This window comes from Ambystoma mexicanum, chromosome 5q (assembly GCF_040938575.1).
Source record: "Ambystoma mexicanum isolate Mex_15411 chromosome 5q, UKY_AmexF1_1, whole genome shotgun sequence".
In the NCBI taxonomy this organism is placed as follows: domain Eukaryota; kingdom Metazoa; phylum Chordata; class Amphibia; order Caudata; family Ambystomatidae; genus Ambystoma; species Ambystoma mexicanum.
In genome coordinates this window covers 657,235,179-657,253,493 of record NC_090933.1, presented here as the reverse complement: position 1 = coordinate 657,253,493, position 18,315 = coordinate 657,235,179, and positions in this window count along the sequence as shown.

Genomic DNA, 18,315 nt, shown 5'->3' with positions numbered 1-18,315 from the left:
AAACAAAGTAAGAAATCTGACGGGACAAGCAAAGATCCTGTAGACACGATTCTGTAGATTCTCTTTGAAACCATTGGTGGACTTTTACAGAGCAAAAGTGGTGGCAATCCTTACATATGGTGCAGAAACCTCGCTTCTTTTGGACGCCAAAATATGGCCAATCTTAGAAGAGATATTTTGGAGAAGGACCCTTCGATTACCTAAATCCTTCCCAATTAAAATAATACGAAGAGAACTAGCATTGTCTTCATTGAAAGTTATTTCATAGTGGCAGATAATGTCTTTTTTTTGGAAATGTCTGGAAACATCTTCAACAGGTGGATTCTCAGTCCTGAAAAAAGCAATGGGCAATCACACCGAGCCGATATTATTGCAATGGGCCAAAACCTGTCAGGCAATCTTACAAAACCTGAATGAATCTGAAGAATCGTTATTAAATAACCCAGACCAGGTAAAGAAAAAATGTACAGGCTTGACTTCAGGAGAAGCATGCCTGAAGTAGAATACTGCTACTTTTTAGGTTAGAGCAGGGGTTGAATGAGCCCCACTATATCTTTTGCACTCACGCGCATTTAAATTTACTTTTGCGCACAGCATATTAGCCAAGATGCCGTAGATCTCAGAATAGCACGAGTTTGTCTACCCAGTGTTCGAAATATTATCTCACAGCTATTTTAGAAGCCAAGGATGACCATTTGAAAATGGCCGACAAGTTGTTTGTACTCCATCAAGAAGCACCCTTGGAAACCTCTTCGGCATCCTAATTGGCTGCAGCTTCACTTCATTGCCCAATTACACTGACCGGCAGGTGGAAGCAGTCCAACATTCAAAGGCCCTCATCACAAGACCAGGCCCTGTCTGTGCCTGTCCGGGCCGCCAGAGCTGCAGAGCCCAGCATGCTGCCCCAGTGCCCATGGACCCACCTATAGGGCCACCAAAACCCTGACTCTGACTATGAGTGCCTTCTAGGAGCCACAAATGGCTGCCCCCTCATACAAGCCGCCTACGCCATCAAAGTAAGCATGCACGTGGGTATCAAATCGCCTGATGCACTTACTGCCATTTGATACTGTGTTCTCGCAACAGACTGTTAAATTGAATATTCAATATTATGGACATAACAACTGATCGCCTGTCTAATGAACTGGCTGCTGTCTAACGGATATCAGAGTTGTCTAGCACACATCACAGCCAAGATTCTGCTGATTTAACCAACATTATATCATTACTACTTTATGCGACTCTGTCGCTTTTGATGCCATTTTGACATAGACTTATGACCTGCCTACACTCTCTACTACTTCCGGTGTCATTGCATACTTAACCTCTGATTCCGCAAACACAAATTGTTATCTCTTCACAAACAACTTTGCAAAAGTTAAAATGCTTCTAATCACCACTGATTCTGATATTGTTAAATTGTTACATTTCTTTCTTTAGCCAACGACATGCTTTTGTCAAATGCGGCCTCTCTTGGCCACAAATCTCGCAAATGCCACATCACTCTTCCTGCCATCAAATTTGCAAATGCTTGATTGTCTGCCTTAGTCAACCATGCACTTATACTAGAAGTTCTCCCTTTTTGCCTACGTCTTCGCAAATGTAAAATGTGTTTGCCCCAGTACATAAGAAGCAGCCACTGCCAGGTCTGAGTCCCACAAATGATTTGCGAGATCCACTAAAGCACGTCTTATTTGGCCTTTTAACTTCATTAATTAGGTGACATATTGGTATTTATACTATACAGCCACTCGTCAAACCAACTACAGATTGAGCAAACATTTCAACCTGACATTCTGCATCTGCGCCCCGCCCTGACTGAGCACTGCTTCTGACCAGTAACTTGCCTCATGTCTGCATTTACACAAGCAATGCACATTCCATTAGCACAAGGATGCATTCACTGCACCTCTAGTCATGCTTCATTGCATGAATTTACACTATAGCTCAAATTGTTCGCGTTGCCACCAGCCTTCACTAATCCACTCCTCCTCATCGCTCAGGACTCACCAAGTCATGCACTCACATTCCCTTACAGCTACGTGCATGCTGCTCTCACTCAACTCCTGCATTCTCATCACAATGCTACCACACAATGGGGCTGCTATTCACAAGGCCCATCTTGAGAGACACAACATACATCTGCCAGCCAGAGACCCCTCTCGCTTGCCTAATAAACTTAGCATATCATTTACTATGTCATCAACACTATCACCTTATGATACTATAACACTGTCCACTTTCCTGCCGCCCTTCCAGCCAGAGACAACCAAACTTAATATTACACCAGGGTCGACAGCTATCAACCCCTGCCCACTCACTCCTTTCCAATGGATACAGCTATACGCCACCAGGCCTACACCTAGCCTACCTTGTCCAGTAAACATTAGGAATATTAGAGATTAGTTTCGAGACTCTGCAATGTCTTTCCGCCTCTGCCCAACCTCAGAACTAAAACCAGAACTATGACCTCGCCCACCAAGAGTAAAAGGTCCATGCCTAACCTATCTTGCCCGGTAAACATGAGAAATATCAAATTAGGTTTGAGAGTCTACAATGCCCATCTGCCTCTCACCAACCTCAGAACTAAGACTAGAACCATGGCCTCAGCCACTAGGAGAAAAAGGCCTAAACCTAACAACTGCAATGAGAACAGCAACCTGACCCCTTCGGCTAACAACACCCCAACCATAAAAATCTCTCCACTTATCAAGGGAGGACTGATAAATACAAGATCCCTGCAAGCACATGCATTAGACATTGCTGAACTCATAATTATGAACGGCCTCGACTTCTTAGCACTTTCTGAAACCTGGCTTAATGCTGCTGCAGGCCTAGCACTCTCTTTAGCCATAACAGATAACTACACTATCCTCAGACTAGATAGAGAAACCTCCAGAGGAGGTTGAGTCACTTTCATCGCTAAAACCCAGCTTGGGTTAAGAGTACTGCCCAATCAACCATTTGCCTCAGCAGAAATCATGTCTATCAAACTACCTCTCACTGCATCACGTACAGTAATGATCAAACTCATGTACAGACCACCAGGACCTATCACACCCCTTGAGGAAGATATCACATGACTCCTCACGGAGAATAGCAAACCAAGCTCCCAAATCACGATGCTGGGAGACTTTAATCAAGGCCTCCATGACATGAATGACGCTAATGCCTTAGCCCTAGCCAACAAAATCTCAGAACTAGGTTTCTCACTGTGCATTACCAAGCCCACGCACAGCAAAGGGAGAAACCTGGACTGGATTGTCGAGCTTACCTGCGACATTAAGATTTTATCCAATGCACCTTGCGCCTGGTTTGACCACCATATTATAACCTTTACCATACAGGACAGCTCTCGACCCAACCCCTGTAAATCACTGGCACCACCAGCACTCACCAGAAACAACTGCAACATCTCAGTAGAGAAGCTACTGCCTTTACTTCAACCCATCATCAAGCACCCACACCACATTAGCATGGATCCTTCTGCATTAGTTGAGTTATACAACCATACAGTACATCAAGCTATTGACAAAGTTGCACCTCTAAAACTGCATAAAGCCAAACCTTGTGTTCATCTAAACCCTTGATTCATGCTTAACCTCAAAACCCTGCGCAATGAAAAAATAAGTGCTGAAACAATCTGGAAAAATCACCCCTCAGCCCTGAACAAAGAAATAGTATTTCTTAAAGTATCCAAGAGCTGCAAAGCCGCCATTCTCCAGACGAAAAGTGACACTTATAATTACAGAATTAACAAAGTGAAGTCAGGAATGAAAGAACTATTCATCATCCTTAAAGAACTAGAATCCCCTATACCATCACCAGAAAACTGCTCTACAGATGTAACCTGGTGCACAAACATACAAAAAGCATTGCTTGACAAAATATCACTCCTATAAGTGAAAATCAAAACTAAAAAACTTAGCCTCACTTCCGATAAACAACCACGAGAGCCACAGGACTCCCTAAACTCCTGCAACCAATTTAATTTTTCCTCAGGCACCATACATGAAGTTGAGGGAATAATATCAAGCCTCAAACCATCAAGATGTGAAGGGGACATCTGCCCTGCACCAATTATCAAGGAGGCAGCAGGGGATCTTGCACCTTTCATCACTAACTTACTAAATGCATCATTTGAAACTTGCATGGTACCAACTAACCTAAAAGATGCCTGTGTGCGCCCTCTGTTAAAATACCTAGCCTTGATCCCAATATCCCCACCAATTACAGACCTATAACTACACCACCTTTCCTCTTGAAAATCTTAGATAGGGACACTTACTTACAAATTCAGGAACATCTATAACCAAATAATCTCCTTGGTTTGAGACAACCAGGCTTTAGACCTGGACATGGCACGGAATTCAGCTTGTTAGACCTAAAAACCCAAATGGATGACCTAAAAGATAAAGGCAACTTAGCACATCTTTTACTACTAGACCTATCGGCTACCTTTGATTTAGTCAATCATAAAGACCTCTGTAAAAACCTCTCATCAGCAACCCATCTTTCTACCAAAGCTACCACTTGGATACAATCTTTCCTTGACAAAAGAACTATGAGAGTATTCGCACACATTGCGTCGGCCGCGCCGGCTCCTGTCACCTGCGGAGCACCACAGGGTTCCTGCGTCTCTCCAAAACTTTACAATATCTTTACTAAGCCTCTCTTTGATAACCTTGATAATTTGGGTGTCACCTACACTAACTATGCAGATGACACCCAAATCTTCATCCCCATTACAAGTGACTATGTCACTGACTTGAAACTGCTTAATTAAATCTATCTAACTATTCAAGCATGGATGGCCACTCATGGCCTCTGTCTGAATGACTCCAAATTACAAAAGGTGGGGACCCCTACATGGGCATCTGGGGTAAGGTCAGTATATACTAAACAAACAGGGATGCCCTATGTGCTGAAAAACTCAATAAATGTATTTCAGAAACTGCATGCTGATGACCAGAGATTATGTTTTTATTAAAAACATTTCATTTTCTTCTATTACCATATCATAAGAAATATGTAAATACATCATTTCTGAACATACCAAAACATTTCAATAAACATATATTTAGCAAAAAGATTTTTTGGTGCAAAAAGCGCATTTAGGTGTATACATCTCTCAAATACATATGTCACTAACACACAATACAACCATTCGTTTTTCTCAACCAAATCAAATTTAGTGAAGAAATTCTAAATCACATTTGTAGTAGTAATATTCCTACTTTGAAAGTCCACCAACATATATCAACTATAAGTATCCAAGATTATTCTGACAATATTTTTCTCATCATTGGATTTCCTTTTGTATAGTTTTGACTTGACATCAATTGGCCAGTTTTTTCATAACCATTGGTCAACGTCTTCTTCAGGATTAGTAGACTCATTCAAAGGCTTTATCAATGCTACAATACATAAAATAGCAACAACAGCATATTTAGAACACTTAAAACATGCTTAAAAACATAGACAAAGACATTGTTAAAAAAACACACAATCTCGTATTTTCTCGACATGCAGCAAATTATTTCATAAATGGGGAGAAAAACTTGATTTTGTATAGACTCAACCCCAATAACATGGGGGTCCACTGACCTCCCTGTCTGGACAGGTAAAGAAATGACCACTTTAAAGATGGGCCAATTAGTCCCCAACTGTCTTCAACCAAAGCTTGTAAACATCCTAGAGTGTAAACTCCTAAGATCACTCAAATAACCCTCACGGGTCAAGGGAATGTTTGCCCCAAGAGGGTAATCAATAGACAAGAACTTGACTTATATTTATAAAACGATAGTCTCCTGTGTACCTTTAAAAGTCGTTTTTACATTCTCTTTTGCTTATCAAACGGATTCATTCAATTCCGGTGGTTTACCACTGCGCTTTCTCACTAACTTCAGTACGCAGTTTGAGATTTTCTATTTCTGCTTCAGATAAATTCAAATCCTATGGACATCAAGTGGAATAGTGGAATAGAACTGAAGAGTAAATAGTTTCCCGTAAAAAATATTTAGATGTCTTAAGAAGCCAGTGGCACTAGAGTCTACTTTTACCTTCAGTTTTTTAACGGGCTAAGCATATGTTTTTCCCGGCTGTGTAGTTCATGGAGATTAATCCATCAGTCATAAACTAAAAAAAGAAAGAGAAATAACCATTTACAGTTTTATTTAGTCTACAGGGTATGGAACCAATTGGTTGCCCTCCTACACTCACATACCTTAGTAATTTGTTTCAAGCTCATCTCTTCATCTGCCAAAGGGAGCCACGCCACTCAGAGAGAGCAACACCCATGTGTTCTAACCTGTAGATACATAGAGGGGTCGCTTAAATAATAGAATAAGCTGTAGCGTAACAGCCACTAGGCTTACTTCCTTCTTCTTTAATGAATGTATCTGCGTTCAAATAAATGAATCCCGTGACATCTCCTTCAAACATGAAGGAGATAGAAAAGTGACTAAAGAATCCCTTAGCATTACTCGTCTGAATGACGACAAGACCCAGCTACTCCTTATTGGATCCCAGGCTAGACTCAACAAACTAGACAGCCAGTTCAAATCGTTCAACATAGACAGCATCAACATAAGAGTGTTGTAGGAAGTGAAAACCCTGGGAATCTATCTAGACTCCTCACTTACTCTTACTAGACAAATCAATGCCACTGCCTCTGCCACATCCTACATGTGCAAACTGATCAATGCTTGCAGAAGTTTTCTATCCACAGCAATCTGCATTTCCCTTGCAAGAGCTTTCATACTATCTAAATTAGATTATTGCAATGCCTTGTACCTAGGAACCAATAAACGTAATGTATAAAATTGCAAATATTACAAAATATTGCGTTAAGAACTGCCCTCCACAACCCGAGAATGCACCATGTATCGGCAGCATGACGCAATGCCCACTGGCTGCCAGTCAACGACAGCATTGCATTAAAAACATTAGTCTCTTGAACTCAGCTCCCAAATACCTTACTTGAAAATTCACAAGAAACCAATCTGACCGAGCTACGAAGTCCTCAAACATGCATTGCCTCAAGGTTCCTAGATTCAAGATCCAGAAATTAGGGGGCAACAGTTTTCCTGTACAAGCTGCTAAAATATGGAACTCCATGCCGGTAGCTATAAGAGCAGAACCATGATTGCGGTGTTTCAGGAAAAATGTTAAAAAAGGGCTCTTTTCGCAGGAGTTGCCACAAGACCTTGCTTCATGATAACCTTGCACTCGCCTGGGATGAACAATAATCTGCTGTTGCACTGCTCTGCACCTGTCTGTCTTGTAACCTTAATGTGAAACTTCTTGTAATGCTTCAAGTGAAACTTCATGTAATGCAGTATGTGAAACATCACATAATGCGCCCAGATACCTGAGGGCTAGGTGCGCTTTATATATGATCAAATAAATATATAAATAAACAACTACATAAAGAAATAGAAATATTCAAAAACTTGGAGCACCTCTGTGTAAAAACTCACTTGGATCGTACTGCACGAAAAGCACACTAAAGTGCAAATACTGACACCCTTCTCTTTTGCTCCAGAGGAAATGGCACTGTACTCGTAGGCCCAAATGTTAAAGGTGCAATTGGATTTGTTTTGGGTGTGCGGCCAATATGCTTATCTCCACCTTCCCCCATCCTGGAGAGGTGTCTGTTTGCTCACCACCTTGCATTCGGCCATTCTCATAGTGCCCGACATGCATTTGACTGTCATAAACATGCTACCCCCAGTTGCAACTGAACCCCCTGCCCATCAGCGTGCTCGCCGCTCACTAAGAGCCTGCTGACAAAAGAGGGTCCATTTCTGGCTCCTATTGGTCCCAAGACTCTTCGGACAAGCTGAAAGTGTTTCCAGAACAATTCTAAACATTTACTCATCTAAGAAATGTGATATGGTAGCCACATACATGGTAGTTAATCACTACTAGATTTCAACTAGATTTCACAGTGACGATACAGTAGGTTACATGTTTAGGGGGATGTGTTTTAGATGTGTGACCCATAGGGTGATGGACTATAGGGGATAGTTAGAATTGTGTATAGATGTTAAACAATGGGGAGTGCAGGATCATCTTGTAATATGTATTATGCATAGTTGAGATAATTTGCGATTTTATGCTTTAAAAGATGTAACTTCTTTGGGTGGTGCGAGCTCCATGTTAGTTCAGTTCTACAGTACCGTCTGATACTTTTGCATGTAATAAAACCTGGTCTTTCTTGCAAACGGTGCATCGATTATTTAGTCTATTTGGGATCGTTTTTATCGTTCAGGTTTTGGGTAATTCACTCTACAGTCCTTCGATTCTCGGTGGTATCAGCAATGTTGGAGGAACCTTCTATCCACCAAAGGGCCTCTGTGGTCTCACCACCATCTTTCCCCTTTGGGCTCCTGCACTGCAGACTTCTCATGTGGGAGTTGTGCCGTGGCTCTGGCGTCCCTGTCTCTTCCTTTGGACTTTCCCTTTGCTGGTTTCTCATGCTGGGTCGGGCGCTGTCATGCTATCGTCCCTCTCTCTCACTCTGGATTTCTTCTCTGAGGGTTTCTCTTGTTAGGTTGGTGCTGTGACTCTGGCGTCCCTGTCTCTCTCTTGCTGGGTTCTTTCTCTGAATTCCCATCTGCTCCTTCAGGTGAGTCTCCGACTCACAGACTTGTCAACATGTTCTGACTCTACCTCTCTCACCTTCGCATGTCAAGTGTCCGTTATTTAACCTACTTGTCCCAGTGGATTGGACACTGGGATGTAAAGGTACATGTTCTTTTTCTGTAAGATTTTGGTATCCACCAAGAGTTCCTTCATCCTAGTCGTGATATACAAACACTGCTGTTGTGGAACATGTCATTTAAGCCATAAGGTGGATGTCGCTATGGAATTCCTCATGGGAATGGGAGTCCTTGTCCTCAAAGGGGGAGTCTCTCCCGGTGAGGTCCCATTTGCCTCGACCCGTAGCGAGGGTGTTCCGTAGCAGGATCAAATCACAGGGGTGGTATTCCCCCTTGGCGTAAGGGGCAAATTCCCTTGATTCCTCACACCACACTAAATTCCAACGTGGAGACAGGTTCTTATTGTCTTAGGGCAGACGCCTGTCAAATCAGCTGGCACCCACCTCATTGTGCAATCACATGATAACACAACCCTCAATACATAGGTGTCTTGTATATCCTCAAGCACCACTTAGGGGGAGGAAGAACTCTATTATTAAAAGTTCAGTCCAGCTATGTAGGGAGTTAAAGTAGGCGATTGGAGGAAGGAGTTTGGTGGAGAGCGGTCATGGGGAGTAATACTCAGAAGTTAAAAGGAGGAGAGAGCTAGAGTTTGGAGTTTGAGTCTGCAGGAAGATGGTTGAAGAGAGAGATGTCACCAGGGGGAGAGGAGTTATTGGGCAGTGGAGAAGGTGGGCCATCAAAATTAGAAAGGCTGTTGTGTTGATGTTGGAAGAGACTCGATGCAATCTAGTGCTATGGCGTGTGTGGGGATTGGAGCTGAGCAATAGCCCAAAGACCAACAGACAAGAGGGAAGGGGGTAACATGTATTAACATTGGTAGTCAAGAGGAACAAGAGGTGGATATGCGATCATTGTACCAGAGGAGATGGCAGGATGACAGGACCCTTTCTGGAAGTGAGAGCAGAGAAGCTCGAGCAGGCCAGGTTGCTTCAGTGCAGAAACTAAAGAAGGTGGGATTAGGTTTGAGACAGGTACAAGACAGTGCAATCTGACAGAGGTGAGGTAGCTTGCACTAGAGCTGGTCAGTGAGGAGGTGTCTGAGGGGACCCTAGAGCAGGGACGTGGTGAACAGAGAGCTCCACAACACCTGCCCCCAAAAGACCTGCATGAGTGAGGCAGTTCTTGGGAGAGTCACGTTGTACCTTTTCCGCCTGCAAGAGGTCCTGCAGACACATATACGAGCCACAGAAGGCTTAACGTCGTACATAACAGATGATAGTTCGTGAACCACACAAACCTAAAACTTCAAGACAAAGGCAATGGTTTTCAAATTGATAGTGAAGCACAGGTGGATGGCCACCTTCTTTGTTGGAATGTTGAAGGAGATGTGGGCCCCATTAAGAGATTGGCGGTAATTACACAGTAAATCCACCAAATGACATCCAAACCTGTTTACCGTTACCGCCACTCGGTCCCATGGGATTTGAGGGGGGGCAGGGGTGTCTAAATCAGAATTGTTGGAGTCGTTAGGACTCCGTGGGGATTTTGGCAGAATGACTGTAAGTGGTAATTCCACTGCAGTAGTTCCTCTGATTTATGGAGGTAAAGTGAAGTTTTACAGTGCGCTTCTTGTTGCTGCCGGTAAATCCTTCATTTTTCCTCCAAACGTGGAATACGGCAGTGTAGTAAAAATGGTGCGAATTGCATTAGAGCCAAACATAGTGGTGGTAATGCAGTGTAATGAGGCTCTTTGTTTTAATAATGTTATGACTGTGAAACAATCTCGGATTCCTTCTTTGTATTGTTCTAAAAATAAACCCCTTTTTTGATAAGAAACATCAACATCTTCATGTATTACACCCAGCTCCTTTGTGACAGAACATTATTTAAAGTGTTCATTATTTTCAATCAGCAAGTCACAGAACATATGCATACAGACCAAATAGCAAAGCATTGCCAATGTTCATTCTGCCCACTAATAATAGAGTTGGTCGAACCTTAAATTCCAGTTCGAACAGTGCAACACATGTTCAGTTCGGATGAAGCCATTTACCCTCTACAGAGATGGCTCGCATGTGGAATTAAGTAGAGTCTTTAAATGTCAGTTTCTACTCGTAGGTAGCTTGTATCAGCTCAATCCAATGCAAGCCAATATGTCATTACGGTTAGAATTGCATTAGAGCTTTTTTAAACATAGTCATATATTGCATCAGGTTGGCCTAGTGTGCTTAGAACCATCGCAAACTGCTTCTGCCTTCTAAGAGAAACCGAATGCAAACAAAACGCTCTGAAATGTAGTGTGATATGCCAGAGAAAAGGCTGTTTGTAGATGGAGCACTTGCTAAATGGGGCTCTTCAGGGCAGGACTGTTAAAAAAAATTGCTTTGGAAATGTTTTTCAAATTGGCCCCACATTTCACCATGTGAGCTAGCCCAAAGGTCCACATTTTGGATTTGGAAGCACTTCTGTCCCCCTACATGCATTAAAAAATATTTAAATATCAAAACTGTCATATAACATATTGCAAGCTTTATAACTAATTATTTTATTCAAAGAGGTGTGGAGATGAGAGGAGACCAAATAAGGAGGGCGAATGCATGAGAGAGAGGCTAAAAAAATATAGAAGGTCAGGATACCCACATAAAAGAGGTCCATGGTGCAGAGGCTCACTGGGAAATCTCCCCGTTCCCTGCAGGTTAGTCCATCAGCATGTGTGTTCATTTGTGTTTGGCTGCGAGGTTAAAAAGTGTTGATAATTCTGTTAGCACCATTTTTTTAACATAATGGGATTAGTGCCTCTTTTCCTGTGCCAGCAAACTACAAGTTTGTCATTCAAGTGTAGGAGATATCTGTAGTCAAGGACTGCAGGTGTAGCCTCCACTTTAACATGAACAGGTATTGGCAAGACCAACAGTTTAGGCTTTTGTGTAGGCCTGCGAAAGGCACTTTCTAGGCACAGCCCAAGAGGTATTAGCTACCCATTGTTGGTAGCAGGTGCAAAATGGTGCAAGCACCGGGGCATCTGATACGAGTGCCTGGCAAAAGCTTAAAACGTATGCACAAGCCAAACTTTTTTGTTATACAAATGCTTGTTTTAAACAGGTCTTCAGTGGCTTTGCCAGTGTTTTTTTCAGCTCTGATTTTTTCAAAGATTGATCATCTAGACCTCTCCTGATACATTCCACCACTCCCCTCCCACAAACAGCACCCTGTGCCCCACACATGGCTTCCCCTTTGAGCTGTGCAAACTCCAGAGAAGCACTCACCAAGTTCACAGGATCTTGGAACTGGGTGAGCAGGTCAGCCATGATCCGAAAAGCAACAATCACACTGGTCGTGCTCGACGCCTAGCTCCTAAGAACTCACACCACTTCCACTGAGCAGAGGCTTACGCTTGTTTCGGGGGGGGGGGCTGGCCATGGACATCGCACCAGCCCCCATTTGGTACTCTGGGACACCGGCACCATGGAGGCCCTGTGCCTCGGAGGATTGATGGGTGGGGGCTGGTCATGGACATCGCACCAGACCCCCCTGAGGTGTTATGGGACACTACCACCTATGAGGCCCCATGCCTCTAAGGGTGGCAGGTTGAGACCTACCAGCACTTTCAGACCTTGGATGCTCTCTTGGCAAGGGGGCCCCATGGAAACCTGGCCTGCAGGCCCTGCTTGTACAGGGTGGGCCTGCAGGCCTTAATGAGAGACAGACTCAAGTTATTCCGTATCTTAGTCTGCAGCCATTCTATTCACGTGCCTGCGGGGCTCCCTTTTATTAGCTTCGGCCATGACACAGTCATGGTCCATCTTAAAAGGCAATACACATGGGAGGGACACATCCCCTTAAAGGGGCAACACACATGGGAGGGTTACTACACAACATCCCTCCTTTTTCATAAGGAACAAAACAAATTGTAAGAAGATTCAATTCAACACTACAGCTAAGTCAATGCCTAGTCTGGGATACTGAATGGAAACCCTTATTGATATATCTTTATGTCCAGTTCATGAGTTCTGGATGACTACCCCTATATAACACCCTTCTCTTAGAATCCCCCTGACCCCACTGAGCCAAGAAGTACTTCTGTTTTGCAAGTTTAAAAGGTTTATTTGAAAAAAATTAACAGTATATATATATATCACACTTTTATAATGAATTAATAATTAATATCACACTTAAAACATGAGCAGTGATCAACAGTGAATAATGTCCTACTAGTAAACTGATTTGGTTACCCAGGAGTAGTATAAGGATGAGGTAGCACACTTGTGAATAGGAACAGAAGAATAAGGTGGTAGAGAATGCTTTATATAAGTTCAGATGGATGCAATGTTGAATGAAAATGCAGTACAGAAAATACTCAATATGATTTCAACAAAACAATGCAATCACTTTTCTCTGGCAATCCACTCCCCCCCCCTTATGCAATGTAAGGAAATGAAGAGTAGCACACAGTTCTCAGACATGCAATCAAATGTAATTCAGTTCACCCCAGCAAGCTTAGACTACGGATAGAAGTTGAAACACAGGCCCAAAATGCTTTTATATGTGCTGGCAATGAAGTGAGGAATATGCTGAAAATGGTTTTAATTCCCTTTAGGAGGTTCAGGGTGAGTGAAAGATACTTGGGATGAGCTCAGGCTCCCTTTAACAATGCTCTAGGAGTAACTAGCAGGTTAAACGAAATTTTGGCAAAGGAAAGCAAGGAAGCTGCTGTTTTCACACGTGGCTGGATTTGTAACCAAATCGCGAATCGCGGCAAAATTCGCGAATGCGTGAATCACGATTACGGCAAAAGTATAAGGAGTAGCAAGTCGGTTCTAGGTTTGTTGAAAAGCTAAGATTCTAAGCTTTCAGAGGAAAGTTTCTAGCCCAAACGGTTCCAAAGATATGAACGATTTTGTAAAGTTCGTTTTTCGAATTTAAAGTAACTCAAATTGACAGGTGACAGCTTTTAAAAATGACAGGTGACAGCTATGCGGCTGCAGAATTGACAAGTGACAGTTAGGAGGCAGTTCTACTTAGATTAAATAAATTGAATTATATCACTGGAAACTAAGAGATTTGGTTTCACACCGTCCTAGCTGTACTCACAATGTATTTGGAAGGTCTAGGTCTCACGGATCGGGTCAAGATGGCTTCGGTTCTGGTTTCGCCCTGGACGGTCTCTGCGCACAGCATCTGGTTTCTGCTCTGCTGGTCTGGTCTGACACTGCTCCTGGCCCGGCTCCTGGATCTATGGGTCCAGCGTCTGTGCACAGCTCCTGGATCTTTCTGCACAGCTTTCTCTGGACACAGCGCTGATCTGCACGGCTCCTGGATGCTGCTACCGCTGTTAGGGTTGCTGGATGCTGAGGCCTGCTGAGAAGAGTTCTCAGTTTGTGGGTTTAGGCCCTTGCTTTGAGTTCTGAATCAAGTTCTTTGGAGTTTTAAAGTCTAAGTGTTGGATCTGGTATCTTCTGAATGTTGTGTGGTCCGCCAGAGCGCGTTGCAGCAACTGGATTTGAATCTCTCTACCTGTCCCAGCAGTCTCTTTTTATGTGTTTTGAAAATGGGTGTGTGCCTGGGCCTAGCAAAGCCTGGCCCTCTCTACTTGTCATTGGCCCAATTCTCCCCTCTCCCATGATTGGGGGAAGGAAATGTGAGTCAGAGTGATGCTGTAGGTTTTATGGGTCAGAGGATCCTCCCCTGGTCAGTTTGCCCACAAATCTATATTTGATTCAAATACATATTGCACAGATATACAGTTGTTTAAAATTACATGCACCCATCACATATCACATGAGGTATACTCTGTTCAAACTCTGCTCTTCCTGGGGGCTTGCATTCAGAAATGGCAACATTTTGCGTTTTTTAACTGGTTTTGCAATATCGGACATTAACCCAAATTTACACACATGTGCGCAAGGAGTATGGACATTAATTGATGAAGTGTCAGATTTTTAACATGCAGACATTTCGAGTGAGACCCTATTTTCCGCTAGCAACCCCCCAGATCATACCACCAGGTCCTAAAACCTCTTAAAATGTGGGCAGAAAAATCACAAGAATTATGATATCATTTAGATAATTTTGACAAGCCGGCACCATGAGTTATACATCTTTCTTAAAATCATATTCTGGCCAACAGGGGTGTGTCTTCCCAGGTCACATGGTGGAGAAACCAGTCTATCCACTTTCTTTAAGCTCAGCCTGTCCTCAGAGGGGCTGCCCCTCCCCGTTTCTGCCAAGAGGAAGCCACTTTACGACCTCCCCTATCAACCATCTGCCTGAGTCAAGGAAGGGCTTTGTTCAAAAGGAAGCCATTTACGACCACCCTAATAAACCATCTGCCTGGGCCCAGGACAGGCCTTTGTTCAACTCCCTGTAGCTGCTCCACCCCTAATCTAATCAGAGAGGTGATAACTCCTTTTGGCAAGGGGAAGAGTGGCTGAGCAGGTTTTAACTCCTGTGGGGGTAGATGTCAGGCAGAATTCAGTTTCATTAAGCCAGGTTTCAGATAAAATGTCACTTTTTGTCCCCCAGTTTAAATCACTTACGATTTTTACATACACATTAAATAATTACTTCCTTCAAGTCATTTCAGAATATAGTTTTACATTGTATCCACCTCTTAGCAAGTCTTTCCTTGGTCTGGTTTTGTTTCATTTATTCCGTTTTACACAAAAGTCTGGTGGTTTTAAAACGCCGGCTTTCTGAAAGTGGTGAGTACTGGCAATGCAACCATTTTTGGGATTTAAGATGATGAATTCCCCACAGTTCTAGGTTGCTTTTGGCAATCAGCATTGCCATTCCCAATGGTTTCAGGCTACTGTGTGGGTAGCCCAATGGTGGTTTTAGGCAGTGCCCTTATGTGCCCATAACATCGGCAAAAATGGGTGGCAGCCTATTCTTCATGCATTTCCCTGTGCATTTTCTGGGAAGCTCTGGCCATCATGATGTTTTCAATGCCAGTAATGCACAGTTTTTTTGGTAGGGCTCAGATGCATGAGTAAAAACATCCCACAAAATGATACTACAGCATAAACGATTTCCTCCCCGTTACAGAACGACATTACTTGGGTTACTTCGGGGTCGTGGGATCAACAGCCAATAGGACATGCTACTGCTACCTACATGGTCTCACACTCTTATACACAGATAATACATATCAACCCATCACCCTCAGGTGACAGCCACGGTGGGCGAACCACTGGTGGATGGTTGGCAGTTGGACCACAATTTACATAACCCTTTATTAATCTGGGGCACGGAATTGCCATCATTGCATGACGCTCACTGGTGGCCACTGGTACCATATTGAGCACCCCTTCCAACTGCGGGAGCCCGGCTTCACATCACTGTCCTTTACTGAGACCTCTTTAAGCATGTAGTTACTATGCAGGTTCACAGTATCACAGTGCATGTTTACTGAGTCCTCTTTAAACAATGGTAGGACTGCGGGAGACCATTTCCCCTTCCATCAGCGTTCATTCAGGAGTCACTTCCCCGGGTCCTGGTCCATTGATGGTACAGTTCAACACCGGCAAAGTCACACCTGCAGGTACCAGGGGCCACATCGGCATAGTCCCTTGATGTTGGGGGCAGGTCAGCAGGTCCATTGATGGTACAGTTCAACAACGGCAAAGCCACACCTGGCAGGTACCAGGGGCCACATCGGCATATTCCCTTTGATGTTGTGGGCAAGACGCTGGACGTCCAGGCTGCTTGTGCACAGGGTGACAGGACATCACTCAGCCCCTTTTTGGCGATGTTCCCCCCAGCCATGAGTGCTGCTCCTTCCGGGGTCACACGAGGGTGCACAAGCACTCCTGAGGAGCCGCAACCCTTACCTCGCCCGATGTACCGCCTCCTCGTGGTGGGCATCAGGGCCACAAGTTTTGGATGGTCAGACACCAGTTGTTGGCTGAACTCGGGGGACTGGCAGGTATCTCCCCCAAGCCCACATTGGCCTGGCCCTGCGATGGCATGGTGTGCTGGGTGACACTATCGGCAGGCCGTCTGGGCCACTAGCTCTCTGGTTCTATGGCAGTACCGTAGGAGACATTAGTGGCATGGTGTTGAGGCCACTTGTAGGGCAGGCAAGGTGTCATGGTTTCCTGATGGCACTGTGCTGGGAGATGTTTGCTTCTATTCTTGTTGGCCTTGCGTTTCGACTGCTGGTACAGTGCACAGGTTTTTATCCGGCTGGTAGTGCGGGACTAGACTGGTGTTCCTGGTGTGTGGTGGGACTCAGTCTCTCGGATCACCTGGCAGCGCAGAGTGCCTTTTATACCGTACTTGAGGGTCTTTCTCCTGTTTGGTCCGTGGCATGCAGCGTCTCAGGCATGGCACTGTTAGTGAGGTGTATAGGGCGCAGAGCGCAGGATGCTCAAATACCCTGGCTTGGAGCTATGATGAGCATGAGGGTGGAAGCCCGACATTAGAGGCAGTGAGGCCACTGTTGGTGCTGGTGCAGTAGCTCTGCATTGTGGCCTGTGCTGACCTGGAACACTTTGTTCTTCACTTTCAGTCTTTCCGTCTGGGAGCACATGTGCCCACCCACGGTGGCGCTCTTGCTCTGACACAGAGCTGCAACCTCTATTTCCACTAGGTGGCCTGGGATCTCGCTGGGACCAGTGAGCAATGTTCTTACTTCCGCCACCGGATGGCTCAGGCCCTTACGATATGCCTCGATTGTTGGTGCGTGCGGAGCACGCATGCCTCTTTCCTTCCGCTCTGATTTGAGGCACTTTGTTTTCTGCCTGTATATTGGTTTGCTTCTGGTCAGTAATTGGACTATGAAAACATCTTCATAGATCAAAATGTCATGCTTTGATTCAACGGTTATGCAATGTCATTCCCATGATGTGATCAATATGCTAATTCCTCTTTTGAAGCTTGAAACTGAGGTCATGCAAACAGTAATGAAAACACAGTTCTAACGCTCTTATGTTTTTCTTCTGCTCTGAGTCGACCGGAGCACCATAGCAATGCTTGAGACCACAGCACGTCCTCATTTCACCGCCTCAGGCCCTGTGATAGTGCTGGGGTGTTCCTCAGTGATGCACCAGACTGGAGCGCTTCATTATAATATCACCGCTAGCCTGGTGTCTCAATGAGGCTCTGGCGGCTACGTGGCACCGCCCGGGAAGGTGCTGCCGCTTGCAGGGGATCCTCCTTCTGCCATTTGCTCCTAACTGGAGCATGATACCCATTTCATCGCCGGGCCTTGGATCACAGTGGGGCAACTGTGGCGGTGTGGTCCCAGTTAGCAGAGTGCTGCCGCTTGCGGGGCGTGAAGTCAGTGCCCAGCTTCTCCCCTCCTCAGCGGGAGGTTGCTTTCTTTTCCTCACGGCTGTGGCTACACCATACTTCCTCCCCCCACGGCAGCAGATGCTGCAGGTGGTTGTAAACTGGCTCCCCTCCTGCATCAGATGCTTCTTCTCTTCCCCATCTTCTGATGGGGGCAGCAGCACGCTTTCTTTTGTTTGTGGCAGGCGCCACTCCATTATTTCTGTTGCGGGGGAGCAGCACAAACCTGTTCTTTGTGGCGTAATGCCACGAGACAGCACAACTCTTTTCCTCCAGTGGGAGGAAGCTGCTTCTTGGCCGCGGCTGGGCCATTTCCTCTGTCCCAGGGTGGCGGATGCCACAGGACATGTAGGCA